Source organism: Panthera pardus, unplaced genomic scaffold (genome assembly GCF_024362965.1).
Source record: "Panthera pardus isolate Hobbes unplaced genomic scaffold, ASM2436296v1 HiC_scaffold_20, whole genome shotgun sequence".
Taxonomy (NCBI): Eukaryota; Metazoa; Chordata; class Mammalia; order Carnivora; family Felidae; genus Panthera; species Panthera pardus.
The window spans coordinates 55,089,900-55,113,998 of record NW_026526766.1 but is presented as its reverse complement, the minus strand read 5'-3'; the positions used below and the strand labels follow the sequence as shown (position 1 = coordinate 55,113,998).

At 43.8% G+C, this 24,099-nt stretch overlaps 1 protein-coding gene and 1 long non-coding RNA gene across 4 annotated transcripts in view; one reads left to right on the top strand and one right to left on the bottom strand.

Moving 5' to 3' along the window:
• The window catches only part of B4GALT1 (beta-1,4-galactosyltransferase 1), a 56,121-nt gene that overhangs the window by 7,696 nt on the left and 24,326 nt on the right, over positions 1-24,099 (top strand). The window lies entirely within an intron of this gene.
• On the bottom strand, positions 20,089-24,055 carry LOC128778605 (uncharacterized). Its single transcript, XR_008424230.1, has 2 exons — positions 23,926-24,055; positions 20,089-22,398 (listed from the first exon to the last, which is right to left on the bottom strand). It is a non-coding gene; the product is annotated as an uncharacterized LOC128778605 (long non-coding RNA).

Below are 24,099 nucleotides of genomic sequence, written 5' to 3'. Positions count from 1 at the left end.
GGGTGTGTGTGTGTGTGCAATAATTGCCTGGCCCCCTGACAGGGTACATTCTAAAAGTGCTTTTAAAATTTTCTTTAAACATTTCTTTCTGTTTTGCATAATATCCTTTGGCCTTTGACATCCTGAAACGGCAGAGTGGTGTTGGTTGTTTCAGGACACCACCACTGCCCGCTTGAAAAAACAGGAAAGGCCTCCCCAAGTGGAGGGTGGACACTGGGAAACTGGTATTTGCATTATAGGAGCTTGGTGACTTGGTGTTGAGGTGTTAGGTGGCTTCTGGCATTCAGATGAGCACTAAAGGAAGCCTGCCTGGCTGAGAATGGGTAGACCTGGGTATTCATGTCAAGTCAGGAAGGGCCCTAAGAAAGAGAGTAAATGAAGACTGGTTTGCTCATGCAGCGAGGCTTTATTGGTAACTACATTACGTTAGGCATGGGAGACAGACATAAACAAAGGCTGGTCCTTACTCCGTGGTGGACAGACCTGGGAAAAACTGTGTAGTCAGACAGAGGAAGCATGAGGGCCCTCAGGGCACCAAGGAGGTGCAGGGAACCAGATGGGTGATCTGGGCTAGGTCCAGAGTCAAAATGAGGGGCCTCTCTTCCAACACTGATCTTTAGCATCTCTGTCTCTCCCAATGTGTTTGAACAGTCTCCCTCGTTGGGAAGGGCAGGGGTCTACTGCTGAATGTGGCCTGTAATTTCCTCTGGCTGCTGTTAGGCCACATGGGAAGAACACCGTAGCTGAAATGCCAGCTGCTGCATACAGTCACCTTCAGGGCGGGAGAGAAGTGGAGGCAGAGTGAATGGAAGATAATGAAAGACAGAGAAGCTAGTATAGTAGGGACCATACTGGACAAGGGAAAGCTGAGGATAGCTAGACGGAGGGGACCAAAGGAAAGAAGGTAAAGGGAGAGAGAGATACAGAAAGAGGAGGTCGTGGTCTGCAGGGGAGAGGGGCAAAGCCTCAAAGACCACTGGCATGAGAATTTCGAGTTCTGGTTCTTCTCCTAAGTCATTACATCATCTTGGGCAAGTCCCAACTCTGTCGGTCCCTCTTTCCCTTTCTGAAGTTTGAGTGGGCTGGACATTTGGTCTTCAGTGCTCTTCCTTCTGAAGTCTAGGTTGGTATGGCGGGAAATCCTGGTCATATTTGCAACATGAAAAGCCTCTGAAATAACCTGTGAAGCTCACTACCTACTGCCCGTTTCAGGCTCTTGGGGTGAGACTTCTGCTGCGGATTTTGTCGTCTCGAAGCAGGCACAAACATTTTAGCAGATGAATGACCTTTGAAGTGGCATGGAGAATGTTTCTTTCCATCACTCTGGCTAGCTGTGTGATATGGGAAAGCTTTTATTGCCCTTTCTGTGCCTCTGTGTTCTTGCCTATAAAATGGGGGTGATAATAGTGTCTACCTCATGGATGTTGGGAAGTTCAGGTAGGAGGCATAAAAGGACCTAAAACAGTGCCTAACACTGAGTAAGCTCTGAGTGTGTTATTTATTATTGGTAGCACTAACAGTTATTTCTGAAGATTTTGGTTTTTGCTTTGTAGGATTTCTTCCTTTTTTTAAAAAAATTTTTTTTAGTTGAAAATATATCACCACATCAAATGTTTAAAAAACTATAATTCAGGGTGCCTGGGTGTCTCAGTTAAGTGTCCAACTCTTGATTTCAGCTCAGGTCATGATCTCATGGTTTGTGAGTTTGAGCACCACATCTGGTTCTGTGGTGACAGTGCAGGGCCTGCTTAGGATTCTCTTTCTGTCCCCTCCCCAGCTCACATGCGCTCACACTCTCTCTCAAAATAAATAAACCTAAAAAAACCAACAAACTATAATTCTACCTACCATTGTAATCAAACATGTGTCTACCACTGTAACAAAACCTGCCATTGCTTTTTATTTGTTTGTTTATTATGTTTTTATTTTACTTTTGAGAGAGAGCGCATGTGTGCACAAGGAGGAGAGGGGCAGAAAGAAAGGGAGACAGATAATCCAAAGCATATTCCACACTGTTAGCACAGAGCCCAACGCAGGGCTCATACTCACTAACCCTGAGATCATGACCTGAGCTGAAGTTGGACACTTAAATACATACATACTTAACTCTGTTGTAATGGTAGTATAAAACTGTTCTGCGTTCTGCTCATTTCATTCAATGCTATCTTAAACTGTTAGGTTATTCGTAATTATCCTTATTATCTTTTCAAGCTGCTATCTAAAATTCTTATGGATATTCCCTTAGCATTCAACATTCCAGGTTTCTCCATTATAGATAGTCTTTTTTTTTTTTTTTTTAAATCATAGATAATCCTGAATATTTTCGCTTGTGTTGAGCTCTTTGCTTCAGTTGAATTAACTCCATGGGATAAATTCTTAGGAATTCTTAGGCCAGAGGACATAGACACTTTTAGGACATTGGTTCACATTGCCACCTTGCTTTCCAGGAGGGTTGGAATAATCCACAGGCCCTAAATCGCAAATTCCTGGGCTAGGGATATTGGCTTTTAAAGAATATGGATACCGAGAGAGAGTCAGATCTATCTGGAGTCTTATATCTATACTCTCAGCTTGTGTGTGTGTGTGTGTGTGTGTGTGTGTGTGTGTGTGTGTGTGTGTGTCTGTCTGTCTTAAGTGGCCTGTGTAGGGCACTGTGGCCATCCTGGACATGAGGCTTTTCCTGTAAGCCATTGCATCTGAGCAGTTCCTGTTGAGGTGTATCCATAAAGGGCCTTACTGATGGCTCTTTGAGCACCTCATGTACCTTCTTTGCCAAAGAGTCGATTTACACAAGGTAAGAAACTCCTTCTTCCTATGTCTGTGGAGCTAAATCTATAGAGTGGGGGACAGGCTCTGGCTTTAAAAGCTAGGCTTAAAAATGGTGTTGACCTAAAACTTTGTGGGTTGATGTCTGGGAATACCACATGCAGCCATCCACAGAAACCATGATAGGTTCTGACTGGCTAGTCTGGGCAGCTGACCATTTAACCCATATGGATCAACTCCAATCTGACAGACATGGTTTATGGGATCTAGGAATGAGGCCCAAAGGAAGAAAGACTTAAATTATATTGGGTAAAAATAAATTGATCAATAACTATAAATTGCCAGTTCTGCTCCTATTCCCCCCCACTCCCCCTCCCACGCACATGCCTCTTTTGTAGATAAACAGGAGTCTGCCGACTTCCAGAAGTAGTAGAATGACCTTAGAGCCAGTGATTTCAGTTATCAGCGGTTTATAGATTAAGCAGATGGGGTGCATTCAACTTGTGACTGTTCCTCCTCTCATGTTGTAACCACTCTTGTCCTATTGTGCTACATTCCATGGTGATCAGCTGTGATTTAACAAGGTACTCCCCGGGGCTGTTTATAGTCAGGCTAGAGCTGCTGTCCAGCATGTTGTTCCTGGGGGACCCAGAGCAGTACTTTCCTCCTGTGTAAAATGGGGCAATAATTCCTACCTCCAAGAGTGGATGAGAGGATTGAATGAAATGAGGTATGTGTTGATATCAGTACTCTTGTCTTTTGTTCAATGCCTAACCCCATTCTCTTGGGTGCAGAAGGCTTACACTCAGCCTAGTAGGAGGCAGAATAAAATTTCCTCCAAATGCAGTTTTGTCTTTGTTTTTGTTTTTTTCCATCTACCCTGGGGCAGAGTTAAGAGGATAAGGGAGAGGTGTGAGGCTGTAACCATAATTTAGGGACAGGGTTTAGTCTGGAGCCAGGGTTTAGTGGAGACCTACCCCAGTCCACAAGGAAGCCTCCCTCTTGTTGAATCCACAACACTGCGGAACTTGGAGTGGGGGTTGCTATGTGTCAGGCATGCCAGGATTCTGTGGCGATTCATAGCCTTCCCTTCTCCAAGTGGACATTGTCAGTCAGTGTCCTGGGGAGAGAGCTTCATGGAGTACAGATAGTTGAATGGTCAGGAAGAGGAGCTGGAGGGAGCATTGGGTGTTTGGTAGAGTCTCAGGAGGTGAGAAGAGATGTGTTGTGGTTGGGAGGTGGGTGCTGGGCTCAGGCTGGGGTGCCCAGTGACCTGTGCTTGGTGTGTTATTAGAAAAACTTAGAGGCTGTAGATAGCCTGTCTTGTAAAAGAGACAGTAAGAAATACTGATCTGTAGCTGTTGGGATTTTTTTTTTCCCCAGCTTTATTAAAGTATAATTAACAAATAAATGATTTGTAGTTTTCTTTATTGTGATGCCTTTGTCAGATTTTGGTGTCAAGGAAGTACTGCCTCATAGAATGAGCAGGGAAGTGTTCCCTCCTCTTCCAATTTGTAGAGGATTTGCGAAGGATTTGTATTAATTCTTCTTTAAATATCTGGTAGAATTGACAAGTGAGGCCATCTGAGCCTGGGTGTTTCTTTGTGGGATGCTATTTGATAACTAATTCAATTTCTTGCTACATGTCTATTCAGATTTTCTGTTTATTCTTGAGTCAGGTTTGGTAGTTTGTGCCTTCCCAGGAATTTGTCCACTTCATCTAAGCTACCTAATTTGTTGACATACCATTGTTCACAATACTCCCTTGGAATCCTTTTTGTTTCTATAAGGTTGGTAGTGGTGTTTCCTTTTTTATTGCTGATTTTGGTAATTTGAGTCCTTTCTTTCTTTCTTTCTTTCTTTCTTTCTTTCTTTCTTTCTTTCTTTCTCTCTCTCTCTCTCTCTCTCTCTCTTTCTTTCTTTCTTTCTTTCTTTCTTTCTTTCTTTCTTTCTTTCTTTCTTTCTTTCTTTCTTCTAGCCAGAAAGAGGTCATTTTTGTTGATCTTTTCAAGGAACCAACTGTTGGTTCACTGATTTTCTCTATTGTTTTTCTATTCTCTAGTTCATTAATTTCTGCTCTCATCTTTATTATTTTGTTCCTTCTGCTTGCTTTAGGTTTAGTTTGATGTTTTCCAGTGTCTTAAGGTGGAAAGCTAGGTTATTTATTGATTTAAAGTACATGATCTAAAGGCCATGTACTTTTAACATTTTCATAGATGGTGTCAAATTGCCTTCCAATTGGTTCTCATCAACAGTGTTTGAGAAGCACCTGTTCCCCACATCTATGCCAGTTAACAATCTTTTTACATTTGCCAATATGATGGGCAAAAGTGATACCTTGTTTTAATTAGTTCCTTTGATTACTGATGATGTTGAACAAACTCTTATGTGTTCTTTGGCCATTTGTATTTCTTCTGTAAATTACTTGTTAATATTTTTACCCATTTTTCTATTAGTTTTAAAAATATGTTTGTAGGACCTTTTAATATTATGGATATTGCTCCTTTATATTGTTTGCAAACATAGTCTCTCTCTCTTTTTTTTTTTTTTTGCTTTGTTTTTTTGGTTTTGTTTTGTGTTGTTTTTGGTTTCCACCACCTTTACTTTCCCCAGCCTGTTAGGCAGATTTCCTTTCTTTCTTTTTTTTTTTTAATTTAATTTTTAAAATTTACATCCAAGTTAGTTAGCATATAGTGCAACAATGATTTCAGGGGTAGATTCCTTAATGCCTCTTACCCATTTAGCCCATCCCCCTCCCACAGCCCCTCCAGTAGCCCTCTGTTTGTTCTCCATATTTAAGAGTCTTTTATGTTTTGTTTCCCTCCCTGTTTTTATACTATTTTTCCTTCCCTTCCCTTGTGTTCATCTATTTTGTATCTTAAAGTCCTCATATGAGTGAAGTCATATGATATTTTTGTTTCTCTGACTAATTTCGCTTAGCATAATACCCTCTAGATCCATCCATGTAGTTGCAAATGGCAAGATTTCATTCTTTTTGATTGCTGAGTAATACTCCATTGTGTATGTATATACCACATCTTCTTTATCCATTCATCCATCAATGGACATTTGGGCTCTTTTTCTGTACTTTGGCTATTGTTGATAGTGCTGCTATAAACATCGGGGTGCATGTGCCCATTTGAAACAGCATACCTGTGTCCCTTGGATAAATACCTAGTAGTGCAATTGCTGAGTCATAGGGTAGTTCTATTTTTAATTTTTTGAGGAACCTCCATACTGTTTTCCAGAGTGGCTGCACCAGCTTGCATTCCCACCAGCAGTGCAAAAGAGATCCTCTTTCTCTGCATCCTCGCCACTATCTGTTGTTGCCTGAGTTGTTAATGTTAGCCATTCTGACAGGTGTGAGGTGGTAACTCATTGTGGTTTTGATTTGTATTTCCCGGATGATGAGTGATGTGGAGCATACTTTCATGTGTTGGTTGGCCATCTGGATGTCTTCTTTGGAGAAGTGTCTATTCATGTCTTTTGCCCATTTCTTCACTGGAGTATTTGTTTTTTGGGTGTTGAGTTTGAGAAGTTCTTGATAGATTTTGGATACTAACCCTTTATCTGATATGTCGTTTGCAAATATCTTCTCCCGTTCTGTTGGTTGCCTTTTAGTTTTGCTGATTGTTTCCTTCGCTGTGCAGAAGCTTTTTATTTTGATGAGATCCCAATAGTCCATTTTTGCTTTTACTTCCCTTGCCTCTGGAGATGTGCTGAGTAAGAAGTTGCTGTGGCCAGGGTCAAAGAGGTTTTTGCCTGCTTTTTCCTCGAGGATTTTGATGAATTCGTGTCTTACATTTAGGTCTTTCATCCATTTTGAGTTTATTTTTGTGTGTGATGTAAGAAAGTGGTCCAGTTCATTTTTCTGCATGTTGCTGTCCAGTTTTCCCAGCACCACTTGCTGAAGAGACGTTTTTTTTTTATTCCATTGGATATTCTTTCCTGCTTTGTCAAAGATTAGTTGGCCGTATGTTTGTGGGTCCATTTCTGGGTTCTCTATTGTGTTCCATTGATCTCAGTGTCTGTTCTTGTGCCACATGGTCTCTCTTTTAACTTTATCTCTGGTGTCTTTCAAATTTTTGTGTATTTAAATCTGTTGTTTCCTTTATGGCTTCAGGTTGTTTTTGCACTCAAGAAGGTCTTCATCCCAAGATTATAATTTTATTCTGCATTCTCTTCTAAGCTGGTTCTTGAGCATTTTAGTTCTTGTCTCTGACAGTAAAAGATGAACAGAATCACTGTTAAACCCTCAAAACCTTATATCATACCCAGAAGGCCCTTTGAAGTCTTAACCTCTTCTTCCAAATCTATCACTGATGCTGGTACATCAGAACAGAAATGCGAAATTTTAGCCACTTGTGATTGTAGGGCTGTAATAACCTGAAGGCTTTGAAGTTGCTGAGATTCAGGGGAGAAGGCAAAGTTAATATTTACTGAATATCTGTAAAGGGCTAAATGCTAAACATTGTGATGAATATATACAGGTGTCCTTTGAACAACATGGAGGTTAGGGGGCCTTACCCCCCTGTGCTGTAGAAAATCCACATATAACTTCGCACTCTTCAAAAACTTAACTCTTAATAGTCTACTGTTGACCCTAAGCCTTAGCGATAAAGTAAACAATTGATTAACATGTTTTGTATGTTCTATATATTATACTGTGTATTTTTTACCATAAAGTAAGCTAGTGAAAAAGATCATATTGTTAAGAAGGTCATAAGGAAGAGAAAATACATTTACAGTATGTTACTGTAAAAAAACCTGTGTATAAGTGGACCTGTGCAGTTCAAACTGGTGTTCAAGAGTCAACTGTGTATGTGTTATCTCATTTGCCATCTGAAAAGAGCACATTATTATCCCCATTCCTCAGAGGAGGAAATTGGAGCTGACTGCATTTAAAGTGATCCTGATACCAGAAAGGTACTGCCAGGAATGCATGACTGGCTGACTGCCCAGATGGCCCACAGGGCAGCAGGCTCGCCATGGTTCAAGGTCTGGCTCTAGATGGAGAGAAGATGTATTTGTAATCAGCATTGGGGATGTTCTATAAATTTGAGTTAGGGCTCCAGAACTGATGAGAGGGGCTGCTGACTCACTAATAAAAACTCCCAGGAGACTTATTTTCATGCTGGAATACTAAATTGCTGCTTTATTGGGAAGATTAGAACTGTTGTCAGGTGGCTTAGAATTCTCTGGCTGCTGGCAATACTACAAGGGAAGCCATAGTGTAATCAAATCAGGCAGCTGGTAAGTCAGAAGTCAGAGCAGGGAAGTGAGTTGTACCCTAATGTTGGATGGTGTCTGCTGTCATGGCTCATGAATCCATCCCCACAGAATTGCAGACCTTTTTCAGGGACTGGGGTCCGGTCTAGTGGTCAGGCCTTTCTTCTCCCCATACAGCTCTGGAAGGACACATCCAGCTCCGTCTCCACCACTCCCCCATTTGTTTCTTTTTGTACTTTCTTCTTTCTTCCCTTTCTTTCCATCCAGCATCAAACTTTATTTCATGGCCCATTATCATCACAGACTCTACTGCTTTATTTTCTTTGTTCTGTTTTATTCTCATTCCCACTTCCATTTCCCAACCACCCCCTCCCCATTTGAGCAAACACTTTAATGTGTTTCACGTGTATCTGTTTTTCTCTTGCCAAATTGGAGCTGCTGCTTTTTATATGAACATATTTATGTATTGAATTTTTTAGATTAACATATAGTAAAATTGGCCTTTTTTGGGTATACAGTTCTATGAATTGTAACACAGTGCACATTTGTGTAGCCACCACCATGATAAGGATTCAGAGCAGTTTTATCACCCAAAATTCCCCTTGTAATCACATTCGCCCACCTTTAACCCCTGGCAGCCACTGATCTGTTCTCCATTACTAGTGTTGTATCTGTAGCAGAATGTTATAAATATGTATCATACAGTATATGTACCTGTGTTTTTATTTTATTTTTTTTAAAGTTTTTTTTTAGGGGCACCTGAGTGGCTCAGTTGGTTAAGCGTCCGAATCTTGGTTTCAGCTCAGGTTGTGATCTCGCGGTTTGTGAGTTCTAGCCCCACATCGGGCTCTGCGCTGACTGTACAGAGCCTGCTTGGGATTCTCTCTCTTCTTCTCTCTTTACACCTCCTCTGCTCACTCTATCTCTCTGTTAAAATAAATAAACGTAAAAAAAGTTTATTTAAATTCCATTTAACATGCAGTATAATATTTGTTTCAGGTGTACAGTATAGTGATTCACTACTTCCATACAACACCCAGTGCTCATCACAACGAATATACGCCTTAATCGCCATCACCTATTTCACCATCCCCCCACCGGCCTCCCCTCTGGTGACCTCAGTTTGTTCTCTGTAGTTAAGTCTTTCTTGGTTTGCCTCTTTCCCTTTTTCCCCCCTAACTGGTTTGTTTTGTTTCTTAAACTCTCCATCAGTGAAATCATATGATATTTGTCTTTTCATGACTGATTTATTTCAATTAGTATGATACTCTCTAGCTCCATCCATGTTGTTGCAAATGGCAAGATTTCATTCTTTTTTATGGCTGAATAATATTCCGTATATGTACATATATATATTTATACACACACACACCCCACATCTTTATCCATTCATCAGTTGGTGAACACTTACGCTATTTCCATAATTTGGTTATTGTAGATAATGCTGCCATAAACATCAGGGTACATGTGCCCTTCAACCCAAATTTTTGTATCCTTTGGGTAAATACCTAGTAGTGCCATTGCTGGATCATAAGGTAGTTCTATTTGTAACTTTCTGAGGAATCTCCATACTGTTTTCCACAGTGGCTGCACCAGTTTGCCAGTTTGCACACCACATGTAAGGAAGAGCTTTGCCTTCTCCCCTATTAGTGCATAAATTGGTGCAGACTTATGGATTCTTTACTCAATAGCTCATGATCCTTTACTATCATTATTTATTTTGATGCTCAGATTGTCCCACATTTGGTCAGTGAGATCCCCTTTAGGCTGGTTCCTATGTCTTTTTGACATATCCCATCATTCTTTAAGCACTTTCTTTTAGGCACAGCAAGATGATCTGGGGTGCTCTTGTTCATTCCCTGACTCAGCCGTGGAATCAGCTACTTTTCCAACAAGCCCTACTTCTTTTCTGTGGAGAATGGCATTTAGAAACCAAGAACTGGGCCATAGGTTTTTCAGGTCCATCCGTGTTGCTATGTGTACGTGTCCACGATGTTCATCCCAATTTTCTCTCTCCCTTAATGATAGGCTCCCACACTGCCTCCAACACTGTCTTCACAAATACATCTGGAAGGAACAGCCTTCTATGTGTCCTTGATGGGCCTGTTGGTGTATATTTGTATTGATGTGGCACTGCCAGATACCACTCCAGAATGGCTACCCATCATTTATGTTTCCACCTGCGGAACTTAAATGTCTCTGTACTTCCAACAAATACTTGGCATTAACTAACCAGCTTCCTAATTTTTGCTGAGTGAATTGATAATGCTGGGATAGTTGTTGTTTTAACTTGCTTTTCTCTGATGACAAATGAGAATGGGCATTTCTTCATATGCTTGATGGCCATTGGGTTTCTTCTTTGGTAAATTGCTTATTTGTGATAATCATTTATCTGTGCTTTTTTTTCCCCTCCCAGTGGGACTCTGAACATTTTTCTTTCTTTTCCTTTTTTTTTTTTTTTAATGTTTATTTATTTTTGAAGGCAAGAGAAGACAGCGCGCAAGCAGGGGAGGGGCAGAGAGAAAGGGAGACACAGAATCTGAAGCAGGCTCCAGGCTCTGGGCTGTCAGCACAGAGCCTGATGAGGGGCCCGAACCCACAAACTGTGAGATTATGACCTGAGGCAAAGTCGGATGCTTAACCGACTGAGCCACCCGGGTGCCCCAACATTTTTTATTTTGATGATATGCAAGAGTTCGTTATGCATCCTGGATATTAATCCATTGCTGGTCCCAGACATTGCAGATTCTGGATCTGAATCTGTCCTCTGTTAACTTTGCCCGTGCTATCTTTTTTTTGAATATAGATTGTTTCCTTTTTGTGTGGTCTCTCAGCATCAATTTTTTTTCTATAACCACTTTACTACCCTTTGTTCCTCCACATTTTAAGTGTGCTAGTATAGCTGAACGCAGCTGATTCACTTCAGCAAACAGTCTATCTTTATGACTCCTGAGCCTCTTACTGAGTTGTATTAAGAGTGACTTTGGGGCGCCTGGGTGGCTCAGTCGGTTAAGCGGCCGACTTCAGCTCAGGTCATGATCTCGCGGTCCGTGAGTTCGAGCCCCGCGTCGGGCTCTGTGCTCACAGCTCAGAGCCTGGAGCCTGTTTCAGATTCTGTGTCTCCCTCTCTCTGACCCTCCCCCGTTCATGCTCTGTCTCTCTGTCTCAAAAATAAATAAACGTTAAAAAAAAAAAAATTAAAAAAAAAAAAAGAGTGACTTTACCTCTTAGAGTGTGAGGCTTGGATGTATTAGTCATATATTTATTCAGCATGTATATGCTGTAGGTCTGCTCTGTATTAGGCACTGCGCTATCACCGGCAAGGTTCAGAGGTTATGAAACCTGTCTGTGGCCTTTTGAAGGGAAAGCAGGGATTTGAGCCTCTTCCTACCATGCTGCTTCTCTCTTGGAAACTGAGTTTGGTTCCTGTACAACTGTGTGTCACATTTCTGTATCGTTTCTAACAAATCGCCTAGGAAGGTGCAAAGTGTTCTCCCCCAGCAGCCTGAGGAGGGGGAGGGTAATCCTAGGGAATGCAGGCAAATGTGGCTCCTGTCATCCCAGGCCTGGAGTCCTCAAGTGGCAGGCTCTGGGCTACCTGCTGGTGACTGGTGACTGGCCCGGGGCTCAGAGCAGAGTACCCAGAGGACACAGGAAGACGGCCTCAGTCTGGAGGGGAAGGTCTTAAAATAAAACACCAGGCCTTAAGTTATTCGAATCCTTTCTGAGAAGCTCCTATCTTCTCTTGCAGAAGTGTTATAGTTCTAAGATGAGAGAGATCCCCCAAGATCTTCCTGGGGCTAACAGAATTTCCAGGCAAATTGACTTCCCAGCCTTTCCTGGTAGTGGTAACTGTGGGCAGGAGCACTTTCCAGAATTTCCACAATTTCCACCAGAGGGAGGGAGGGAGGGAGGGAGAGAGGGAAGCCAGAGGGAGAAGAGCTGAGTGAGGAGGAACTCTGCCTTTGGGCCAGGACCAAACAAAACAGAAATTCCTTCTGGGACGGTTTTCCCTGGAGGACAACACTGAGAAGCCTGTTTATGGGGCTTTAAAAGCCTGTGGTCCCCAGCACAGTTTCTTGACCTCAGGACCTTGCATCTCTGTGGTTTCACTAAGGGTGGAAACTTTCTCTTCGGGTCATCCCGGGACAGAAGTGTGCTATCACTCCCGTTTCGGGGGCCTCCTTGAGGTTTCCCAGTGCTCTGAACTTGCTTCTCCTGACTCCCTCAGTTCCAAAGCCATGACCACATATGGTAGAGAAATGTGTTTGAGAAGAGTTTAGAGCAGTCAAGTCAAATAAGATTTACTTTTAGGCCACTTGGATCAGTTAGTGGCTCCCTGGAACCCCAGATTAAGAAGGATTCCGAGACAAGCTCAATGGGCACAGTGTAGAGAGAGTAGAGCGACGTGTGTGCTGTCCACTGTGTAGACACATCCATGAACATCAGAACCCCTAAAGGATTAATGAGTGGAAGATAATGATGACTTTTTTTTTTTTTTTAAATGATAAAAAGCACCTTTATTATTGCTTGGTAAGGACAAGCCTTGCCTTGATGCTAGATAAAATCCTGGATAGACTCCTGACTTTTCTGGTCACTGTCAGGTAGTTTTAAAGTTTTACAGACGCTGTAAGTGATGGTGACTTTTTTTTTTTTTAAACAACTTAATTGAGGTATCATTTACATATCAAACATAAAATCCACCTGTTTTAAGGGTGTAATTAAGTTAGTTTTAGTAACTTGACAGTGCTATGCATCCATCATCATAATCTAGTTTTAGAAATTTTCATCACCCAATAAGACCCCTCCAGCCCATTTACATTTAATCTCCTTTGTCACCCCTGGCCATAGGCAACTACTTTTTGCCTCTTTAGATTAGACTTTTATGAACATTTACCTTTTTAACTCAGGTCTTTGGAATTTTTGGCATTCTCTTAAGGATGGCCTTTTATTTTTTATTTTTTATTTTTTATTTTTTGCTAATCAAAGAGTGTCCTTGAGAAAGTATGTCAATCCCTCTGCCCTTCATTTTCCTTCATGTGCAGCCCTGGAGCAGAAACATAATTCCTTAAAAAAATTTTTTTTCCTACCTTTCTTTCCCTCTTTTTTATTTTATTTAATTTTTTAAAGCTCTATGCAGGGGTTGAACTCAGGACTCTGACATCAAGAGTCACATCCTCTACTACCTAAGCCAGTCAGGCATCCCTGAAACATAATTCTTTTTTTTTTTTTAATTTTTAAAAATTTTAATTTAATTTAATTTTTTAATGTTTTTTACTTCTTTTTTTTTTTTAACATTTATTTATTTTTGAGATACAGAGAGATAGAGCATGAGCAGGGGAGGGGCAGAGAGAGGGAGACACAGAATCCGAAACAGGCTCCAGACTCCAAGCTGTCAGCCCGGAGCCCAACGTGGGGTTCCACCCACAAACCACCAGATCATGACCTGAGCTGAAGTCAGCTGCTTAACTGACTGAGCCACCCAGGTGCCCCTAATTTATTATTTTTTTATTTTTTTAATTTTTTTTTTTAACGTTTTATTTATTTTTGAGACAGAGAGAGACAGAGCATGAACGGGGGAGGGGAAGAGAGAGAAGGAGACACAGAATTGGAAGCAGGCTCCAGGCTCTGAGCCATCAGCCCATAGCCCGATGCGGGGCTCGAACTCACGGACTGCGAGATCGTGACCTGAGCTGAAGTCGGACGCTTAACCGATTGAGCCACCCAGGCGCCCCTATTATTTTTTTAAATTTACATATAAGTTAGTTAGCATATAGTGCAACAGTGATTTCAGGAGTAGGTTCCTTAATGCCTCTTACCCATTTAGCCCATCCCCCTCCCACAGCCCCTTCAGTAACCCTCTGTTCGTTCTCCATATTTAAGAGCCTCTTATGTTTTTGTTCCTCTCCCTGTTTTTGTATTATTTTTGCTTCCCTTCCTTTGTGTTCATCTGTTTTGTATCTTAAAGTCCTCATATGAGTGAAGTCATATGATATTTGTCTTTCTCTGACTAATTTCACTTAGCATAATACGCTCTAGATCCATCCATGTAGTTGCAAATGGCAAGATTTCATTCTTTTTGATTGCTGAGTAATACTCCATTATGTATGTGTGTGTGTGTGTGTGTGTGTGTGTGTGTGTGTGTGTATACACACCACATCTTCTTTATCCATTCATCCATCAATGGACATTTGGGCTCTTTTTCTGTACTTTGGCTATTGTTGATAGTGCTGCTATAAACATCGGGGTGCATGTGCCCATTTGAAACAGCATACCTGTGTCCCTTGGATAAATACCTAGTAGTGCAATTGCTGGGTCATAGGGTAGTTCTATTTTTAATTTTTTGAGGAACCTCCATACTGTTTTCCAGAGTGGCTACACCAGTTTGTATTCCCACCAGCAGTGCAAAAGAGATCCTCTTTCTCTGCATCCTCGTCACCATCTGTTGTTGCCTGAGTTGTTAATGTTAGCCATTCTGACAGGTGTGAGGTGGTAACTCATTGTGGTTTTGATTTGTATTTCCCGGATGATGAGTGATGTGGAGCGTACTTTCATGTATCGGTTGGCCAGTCTTCTTTGGAGAAGTGTCTATTCATGTCTTTTGCCCATTTCTTCACTGGAGTATTTGTTTTTTGGGTGTTGAGTTTGAGAAGTTCTTGATAGATTTTGGATACTAACCCTTTATCTGATATGTCGTTTGCAAATATCTTCTCCCGTTCTGTTGGTTGCCTTTTAGTTTTGCTGATTGTTTCCTTCGCTGTGCAGAAGCTTTTTATTTTGATGAGATCCCAATAGTCCATTTTTGGTTTTATTTCCCTTGCCTCTGGAGATGTGCTGAGTAAGAAGTTGCTGTGGCCAGGGTCAAAGAGGTTTTTGCCTGCTTTTTCCTCGAGGATTTTGATGAATTCGTGTCTTACATTTAGGTCTTTCATCCATTTTGAGTTTATTTTTGTGTGTGGTGTAAGAAGGTGGTCCAGGTTCATTGTTCTGCATGTTGCTGTCCAGTTTTCCCAGCACCACTTGCTGAAGAGACTGTTTTTTTTTCCATTGGATATTCTTTCCTGCTTTGTCAAAGATTAGTTGGCCATATGTTTGTGGGTCCATTTCTGGGTTCTCTATTGTGTTCTATTGACCTGAGTGTCTGTTCTTGTGCTAGTACCATACTGTCTTGATGATTACAGCTTTGTAATACAGGTTGAATCCTGGAAACATAATTCTTAATATTCCTCCACCCCTGGTCTGCCACGACTCTTTCGAGTTCTGGTTTGAGGTAGATCCTTGACGCTTCAAGGTGATAGAATCTGACTTTGGCTTTGTTCCGTAGGTTTAGGCCTTGGTACTCTTGGTGATAGAATCCTGGATTGAGTGACCACTCAAGGCTTTTCTGGTGATCTCAAGACCCACATCAGACTGAATTTTGGGGTTATTCTCTCAAGGAACAAATGTTATTTGGTGAAGAGCCTATTCGATGTGGCGGTGTGAGGTTTAGATGAGGAAATGCCACGTTTTCATTAGGTTAGGCTTGTCCACTGCCACAGAATCTCAAATTACAGGCCAAGAACCTGGAGGAAACTCATTTTAAAAGGGAGGGTAGGGGCTCTCCCTTAGATCATGAATCAGGTGCTATATCTGGACACAAAAGGCATATTTAGAGCTTAGGAAGGAGAGTGTTTTTGGCCTTGGTGCCTTGGTCATAGATGTGTCATTAGGACAACAATCTAGATTCTCAAACACCAAAAGCAAGATGGTTCTTGCTCTGTTAGTTCTCTGCTTAAATTCATAGTTGAGCAAGTACTGTGTGGGTCAACAGACATTTGTGATTTTACTCTATCAGAAGCTGTCCCAAGTACAGAAAGGAATGGGACACAACCCTTACCCTCAAGGAAAGGAGGGTCTAATGGAGGGAGCCCGTAGACAGACTGGTGCCCTCATGCCAAAGGGCATGTAAACGTTGTAATGTTGATTTGGAAAGGGTGTTGTGGGCATCTAGAGCAGGGACTGATCGGTCCAAGGGTTCAGGGAAAGCTTTGAAGAAGAGATGACATTTGGTTTGAACTTTGAAGGATTGTTACTTTACTTCTTTCACAAAGGTTTTTGGTTTGTTTTTTTTTGTTTTTTTTTTGTTTTTTTTTTTTTTAAGTTTGTTTATTCTGAGAATGAGAGAGTGTGTGTGCATATGCACGAAGGGGGAGGGGCAGAGAGAGAATCCAAAGCAGTCTCCACACCGTCAAATCAGAGCCCCATGCTGGGCTCAAACTCACACCATGAGATCATGACCTGAGCCAAAGTCAGATGCTTAACCAACTGAGCCACCCAGGCGCCCCCACAAAGGTTTTTGATGTAGCTTATAAGGATACATACCATAAAAAGGACAGATATAAATAAATTAAAATCAGAGAAAGAGAAAATGTGACTTAGAAAGTTAAAGACTGGAGAAGAGTTAAAATGTAGATATTCGTACCTTAGGGCTCAACATAGTTATTATATCTGTTCCATTGCAAAAACCAAAAGTGAAACATGTTCTATCATATGATAAATATTGTCAGACAGCAGATATACACAGTAGCTCCTGAGTATAGATTGTTTTTCTTGGTACTCACTCTTAAAGAGCTTTATGGGGGTGAGAGGAGGGTGCTGGTCAATGAATGAACCTGTAAACCACCATTTCTCAAAATACAGTCCAGGAACCTGTGCTAAAGTTATCTAGATAAAGTGCTTGTTAAAATGCAGAATCCCGAGGGGTGACTGGGTGGCTCAGTCAGTTGAGTGTCCGACTTCAGCTCAGGTCATGATCTCACAGCTCGTGAGTTTGAGTCCCATGTCGGGGCTCTGTGCTGACAGCTCAGAGCCTGGAGTCTGCTTCAGATTCTGTGTCCCTCTCTCACTGTGCCCGTCCCTTGCTCATGCTGTGTCTCTCTCTTAAGAATAAATAAAAAACATTAAAAAAATGCAGAATCCCGGGCCTCAGTCCCAAACTTACCAAATCAGGAACTCTGGGGGGTAGGAGACAAGAATCTGTAGTTTTATATGCTTTCCCAAATGATTCCTCTTGCACTCCACAGTTTGAACCTCTTCGATAGAAAGAAATCTCACCAGCATTTTGAAAGCTGGTGCAGGGGTGACTGGATGGCTCAGTCGGTTAGGTGTCTGACTTCAGCTCAGGTTATGATCTCACAGTTCATAGGTTCAAGCCCCATGTTGGGCTCTGTGCCAACAGCTCAGAGCCTGGAGCCTGCTTCGGATTCTGTCTCTCCCTCTTTGTCCCTCCTCCACTTATACTCTCTGTCTCTCTCTCAAAATAAATAACATTAGAAAAGAAAAGAAAAGAAAAGAAAAAAAGAAAAGAAAGCCAGTGCAGTAGCAAATAAGAGTACTTGGCCTTGAGGTGCCTGGCTGGCTCAGTCAGAAGAGGATGCAATTCTTGATCTCAGGGCTGTGAGCCCCACGTTGGATGTAGAGATTACTAAAACAACAACAACAACAAACCTTTAAAAATAAAGTGACAAAAAGAGAGTACTTGGCCTTTGTTTGACGATTGGGTGGGAATTTAATGGGGGAGAGGGCAGGGTGTAAGAAAGGCCAGTTTCGCTAATGTGGATGGTTCGTAGATGGTTCGTTGATGGCCAGGTCACTTTCAGATCATATTTTTGGAAGATCTACAAAGTGTGGCTGTTCAGCCATGTGCCAGGGCCACTTCTACAGAGATAGAGGGGCAACTGATGCCACTGTTCTCAATTAGTCCAGTCTCCTCTTGGCCACCTGGGCTCTGCTTTGCAGACCTCCTCTGGTAGGCTTCTTCATTTTTTGAGCAAATACGTTGTTTTTCTCTGTGCCCCCAAATGCAGGGTTCTGAGACCACAAATGTGTTCTGCTTCCTGCTGAAAAAGCATTTCCGTTCCTGGAGTCTAATAGTGGCTTGGATGGTGAGTTGGCAGAAAGAACAGTGGGTGTTGACATTGTATTGAGTGTATGGTGTGCCTGAGACCTATCAAGTCAGCATTAGGACTAGATTATTCCTGTTTTCTGGTCACTGAGTTGTATGTTTTGAAATCTTCATTTTGGTTATTTATTGATTTTTATTTTAGAGAGAGAAAGTGCGAGCTGGGGAGGGGCAGAGGAAAAGAGAATCTTAAGCAGGCTCCACGCTCAATGCGGAGCCTGGCACGGTTTGATCCCGCGACCCTGGGATCATGACTTGAGCTGAAATCAAAAGCCACATGCTCAACTGACCGAGCCACCCAGGTGCCCCTAAAATCTTTATTTTGGAAAACCTTTGCTTATTGGGAAAGGGAAGAAAGAGGGGGTCACACTTCTTGTCCTTGGGTTATGTTTTAAAATATTTATTGTTTGATTAAAAAAATATTTTTAATGTTTATTTTTGAGAGAGAGAGAGAGAGAGAGACAGAGTGTGAGCAGGGGAGAGGCAGAGAGAGAGGGAGACACAGAATCCGAAGCAGGTTCCAGGCTCTGAGCTGTCAGCACAAAGCCCAACGCAGGGCTCGAACTCACGAACCGTGAAATCATGGCCTGAGCCAAAGTTGAATGCTTAACTGAGCCACCCAGGTACCCCTTTATTGTTTAATTTTAAAGATATACCCAAAGGTATAGAGAAAAATGTCATGAACATCTAGTTTGAGAAATAAATAATTTCCAGTACTTTAAAAAATTTTTTTCAATGTTTGTTTATTTTGGGGAGAGAAAGAGACACAGAGCATGAGCGGGGGAGGGGCAGAGAGAGGGAGACACAGAATCTGAAGCAGGCTCCAGTCTCTGAGCTGTCAGTACAGAGCCTGATGAGGGGCACGAACTTACAAACTGCATGATCATGACCTGAGCCCAAGTCGGGTACTTAACCGACTGAGCCACCCAGGTGCCCCTATTTCCAGTACCTTTGAAGCCTTTGTGAGCTCGATTTTAAAATTTAACCAGCAATGGTTAACATGAGACTTGAGATGTCCCTTCTGGTAGCTGTCTGTCCCATGCTCTTACATCAGGTTTCCTTGAAGTGTATCAAAATCCTCTTGGTTGCTTGCATCAGTAGCAGGGAAGTGGGGAGAATAGCTGTGTGCCGCACACTCAGGTAAGATTTGCTGGCCTACTCTGTCTCCATGGCTGCCAAGTGGACACAACTCTTGTGTGATCCGTCCTCCCTGATAGGAGCTGCTTCTCTGCAAGGCTTTCCTTGACTCTTCTTCCCCAACACCAGAGTTTGTGCCGTTTCAGCTGTTGTTGCCACTGTCACCTCACCATTGTTTGCTGGTCTCCCTCCCCTCCAAGGGCAAAGCACTGTTCTTAACCTGGCCCTGCCACTCTTGCCTGGCACCAGCCTAGCCCTGTGCAGTAGGTGGTGCTTCTCGTGTCTAGTGCGAGGGGCCACAAGGAGCACCGTGAGTTTGTGGGACCATTGCAGACAGCTGTCACCCCAGGCCTTGGGAATGTGTCAAGACCTGGCTCCCAGCACATATTTGGCCTTCAGATTAGATTGGGACAGAGGAAAATGGCCTACACACATGAGCCTGTGAAAAGCACTGTAGTTGAGTTGGAGAGGCACCATGCCACACTGTCGGGGCTGAGGTCTGGACAAGGAAGACTGCCGGTATCCCGACTGGAGAACTACAGCTCTGGGCACTGCCTAGTCTCACAGTTCCCAAACGTTTGAATTTCATTATCCGGAAAAGTTCCAAGAGAAACTTAGGGGCCTGACCCTTGGCTGCCAAGTATGGATTTTTTTTTTTTTTAAACATCACGTTAAAAAAACAAACCCAATTCAATCTCAAAATCTATCATGATCATCTCATAAAAGGACGTTTCACCATTTAAAGAGTAAGAAGTGCTTGACTTTGGATGCCAATAGATTTTTTTTTTAAGCATTTTATTTTATTTTATTTATTTATTTTTTTAAATTTTTTTTAACGTTTATTTATTTTTGAGACAGAGAGAGACAGAGCATGAACAGAGGAGGGTCAGAGAGAGGGGCACCTGGGTGGCTCAGTTGGTTAAGCGGCCGACTTCGGCTCAGGTCATGATCTCAGCGGTCCGTGAGTTTGAGCCCCGCGTCAGGCTCTGTGCTGACAGCTCAGAGCCTGGAGCCTGTTTAAGCTTTTTAATTTATTATTTTGAGAGAGAGAGTGAGTGACTGAGAGTGTGTGGGAGGGGCAGAGAGAGTGAGAGTGAGAGAGAATCCCAAGCAGGCTCTGCATTGTCAGTGTGGAGACCAGCATGGAGCTTGGACTCATGAACCATGAGACACTGACCTGAGCTGAAATCAAGAGTCAGACACTTAACTGACTGAGCCACCCAGGAGTCCCTGAAATCTTTATTTTGGAAGACACTTGGTTATTGAGAAAGGGACACTTCCAGTACATTGGTTACATTTAGCTTGATGAAGAACAACGTACATTGTGTTCACTTTTACCGTTTTGTCACTGGCTAGTGAAACATTCTCACCACCCGGCATCAGGCCAAGGATTGTATCTTGAGCCACTGGCCAGCCGGTTGGGAAGGGGTGACTAGATGTTCCAGCCTGTTTTTGCTGAGGCAAGAGGAATGAACTAGTGGCTCAGCCAGCATGAGAGTGAGGCAGGGAGTCCGTGCTGGGTTGGCTCGAGATTAGCAGGGCTTCAGTGGAGGGGCATGTGTGTGTTTGGGTTTGCCATGCTGGGCAAGGGAGCGGTGGAATTTGTCTGAGTTGAGCTCACACATTGAAGTTATTGAGCGCCTTACACGCAAGGCCGTGACCTGGACTCCCAGCCGAGAGGCCCACGTGGCGGGGCTTTAGCCGGGGGAGCCAAGGACAGGCTCACATCTGCTCAGCTGCTTACGTAACCCTGCTTCCAGCTCCCAGAGCCAAGAAAACACACAAGCCAGCCCAGCAGGGCCTAGGGCCTGTGGTAGCACACGCCATGCGCCGCACAGCAAGGGAGACTTGGCTCAGCCTGCGGACTGTCATGAAGCCCTCAGCCCTCTGCTTCCTCCCCTCATCCCTCTCTGAGGCCCCCGGCAGTGACTCTGAGGTCTGATAGCAGTTTATTGTAGTTCGAGGCAGAGCCAGTCACTGCCTTCCTGGAGTCAGAGCTGTCTGCATTTTGTCACTGGGACAGAGCCGGGTGTGCCATGGAGGACCGCCCCTGCAGCATGGTAAGGGGGTGTGCGGGGCACTCAGGGAGGCCTCCTGACTGCCACTGGACCCAGGAGGCATTTGGCTCCAGGTCTGCAGCCGCTGCTGAGGGCTGAGGGCTGACCAATCTCAGGCATGAGCCACAGGGCTCTCAGAGCTGTAGAGCCTTCAGAGAAAGCAAATGGGGAAAGGATATCCCAGGGTAGCAGGATCGGGGACCAGGGTGCTCTGGATGCACTTCAGACATGATGCGGGTTGTCCGCAGTGACAGGAGCAGGAGAGTGAGAAGAGGCTGTTCAGCAGTAAAGCTCTGCATGAAGCCACTGGAGGAGCAAGTCCCTGAGACAGCTGTGAACCAGGGTAGTTTTCACTTAGGTTCTCATACCCTCAGCAGGGAGCTCCTTCAAGTCAGGAGCCATCTTGCCTATTGCTGTCACCTCCCCCTGCCCCTCAACCTGGTGCACATTCTGGCACACAGTAGGTGCCCAGAAAGTACTGACTAAAACAAATTGGAGGTGGCTTTGACACATACCATAGGAAAAGTTGGCATTAAACACCTCAGAAGACTCTGGTCTGGCACTTGAGTTGGCTCCCGTGGATTGTCACACACCGTTGACACCTTCTGTGTGTGAGTGGGTGAGTGTGCTGGGGGGGAATAGAAGATGGACCACCTAGGTTATCAGCTCCCAGAATTGGGTGGACAGTGGTGTCAGTTGCTGAGGAAACCCTGGAGCAAAAGCAGATTTTGTCATAGGTGATGGTGGTGGTGGGGTTGGGGGAGAGTTCTTTCGGCGCAGCTTGTGTTCCAGCCCCTCAGTCTGCAAATGGGAAAGAGGTATCCTGAGAGTGGGTGGTACTTGCCTGAAGATCATCCAGCAAGTCACTGGGGGAGCTGAGCTGGGGCCCAGGCAGCCTTTTCTCCTGTCCGGGAAGCTGCCTCAGGACCACTGTTTTACAGTCCCCGAATTGGCAAAACCAAGATGTTCTCTGACCTGCAGGTGTCTGCTCTAGGGAAGCTGGGCAGACCAAGTGTGAATTCCTGTCTTCTGGGTTGGTTTCAGAAGGTGTGAGCAAGTTGGTAGGGTGACAGTCCAGATGCCTCTTGGGTTCCCGAAAACAGAGTTATGTTTAGCAGCATCTTCAGAACCAAAGGTAGGGTGGAGCTGGAGGGTTGCAGATGTCGTGGGGCCCTCTGAAGTGAGAAGAGCCCAATGATGCATCTTCTTTTCATGTTTTTCACATGCGCACTGTGCAGCAGGGCCTCCCAGGGTTCTGCTGTCTGAGCTCTGGTAATGAGAGCAAAAGGGTGAAGCCAGATTGGGAGTTTAATTTTAAGATTCTGGTCTGTCTCAATGCAAAAGTCTATTGTTAGAGGAAAGAAGGAAGGACATTTCTGGCACAGATTAAGTGTGGATATAAGCATGGTTTATTGGAGTGGGAAGGGAGGCAGAGCTGAGACTGAAGGGCTTTGGTGCCACGGTAAGAAATCTGGTCTTACTCCATCAAAGACCACACAGGAGCCATCAGGGTTTTTGTAGCAGCAAAGTGATATGATAAGATCTGTGTCTCAGAAGAAAATAAACAAGGGCCGCCTGGGTGGCTCAGTCAGTTATGCGTCTGACTTCGACTCAGGTCATGATCTCATGGTTTGTGGGTTCGAGCCCCATGCTGGAGCCTGCTTGGGATTCTCTCTCTTACTCTTCCTCCCTCTTCCTCCCTCTTCCTCCCTCTTCCTCCCTCTTCCTCCCTCTTTCTCCCTTTTTCTCCCTCTTTCTCCCTCTTCCTCCTTCTCTCTTTGCCCCTCCCCTTCTTGTGCTCTCTCTCTCTCTCTTTCAAAATAAATGAATAAACACACTTTTTTAAGAAAAGAAGAAAATAAGTGAATGGGAATGGGTCCCTTGATGATGGAACTGAGTCAGCACTGGAGGGAGGGAAGGGTGAAAAGTACCAGGGTATGCTGGGGAAGAGGAGATGGGGAGTTTGCACCTCCTGACAAACAGGAGGAGCAAGAGGCACATCTTTTCTGGGGCTCATTTCAGCAGGGTGAGTGACCTCTGGGGATAAGGGGTGCTTGGAGTGCCACATTATTGATAAACAAATAGGGCACCCAAGGCCTTGCCCTGGGCCTTGGGTGGGTCCCACCAGCATATTTCAGGTGAACTTGCTCCCGGTTTGTGGTCAGCATTCTCACTGCTGTTCCGCAGTTTCCTTTTTTCTTGTGGCTAGTCGGCTTCACAGGTGAAGCTGGTTACACTAGAGTAACAGTTCTCAAAATGTGTTCCCTGGTAGGATGGTTCTATGGCCAAATAAGTTTGGGAAATGGTGGGTTAAATAAAGTGGAGGGGGATTCTTGGTGGTACAACTTCTCAGAACCTTTGGTGAGCCTCATACTTTCCAGAAGCAAGTTTTGGTATGCCAGGTTCCCAGACTCACTTGACCAGGGGACATGTTCTTCCATTGAGCATCTTACTGGAATTAATGTTTCCTGGAACCTGTTTTGAGAGAATCTGGCCTGCTGGGAATACTGGGGCCCTAGGTTTGAGTGCTGACTCTGTCCCCAGTTCCCTCTATACCCCTGGGCCTGTCATCTTTTCCCTGCCCTCACCATCCAGGCCACATGAAGGACGGTCCCCAGCTGGGGAGTGGAGCCCTCTCCTGGCTCCACCTTAGGAAACGAGGACTTCCATGTCTGGATCTTGACCTTTGTTTGTCTCTCCCTCTACTCACCTACCACTGTTTCAAAGTCTACCATCCACATCTCATCGATTTTTTTTTTTTTTTCTTCTAAGCTCTTATGAACTTATTTCTCTCACCTGGAGCTGTGTGCTTCCAGGCTGGAAACCTGGGAGTCCTCTCGGACTTTTCCTCTGTTCTTTAGTCCCTTTGTTACTCCATCTCCTGTGTTTACCAAGCATTCTTCTTTGATGTGCTTTTCAGCTGTTTCTCCTCTCTTCCCCTTAGTCTGCTCTGGGGTCTCAGTTCCTTGA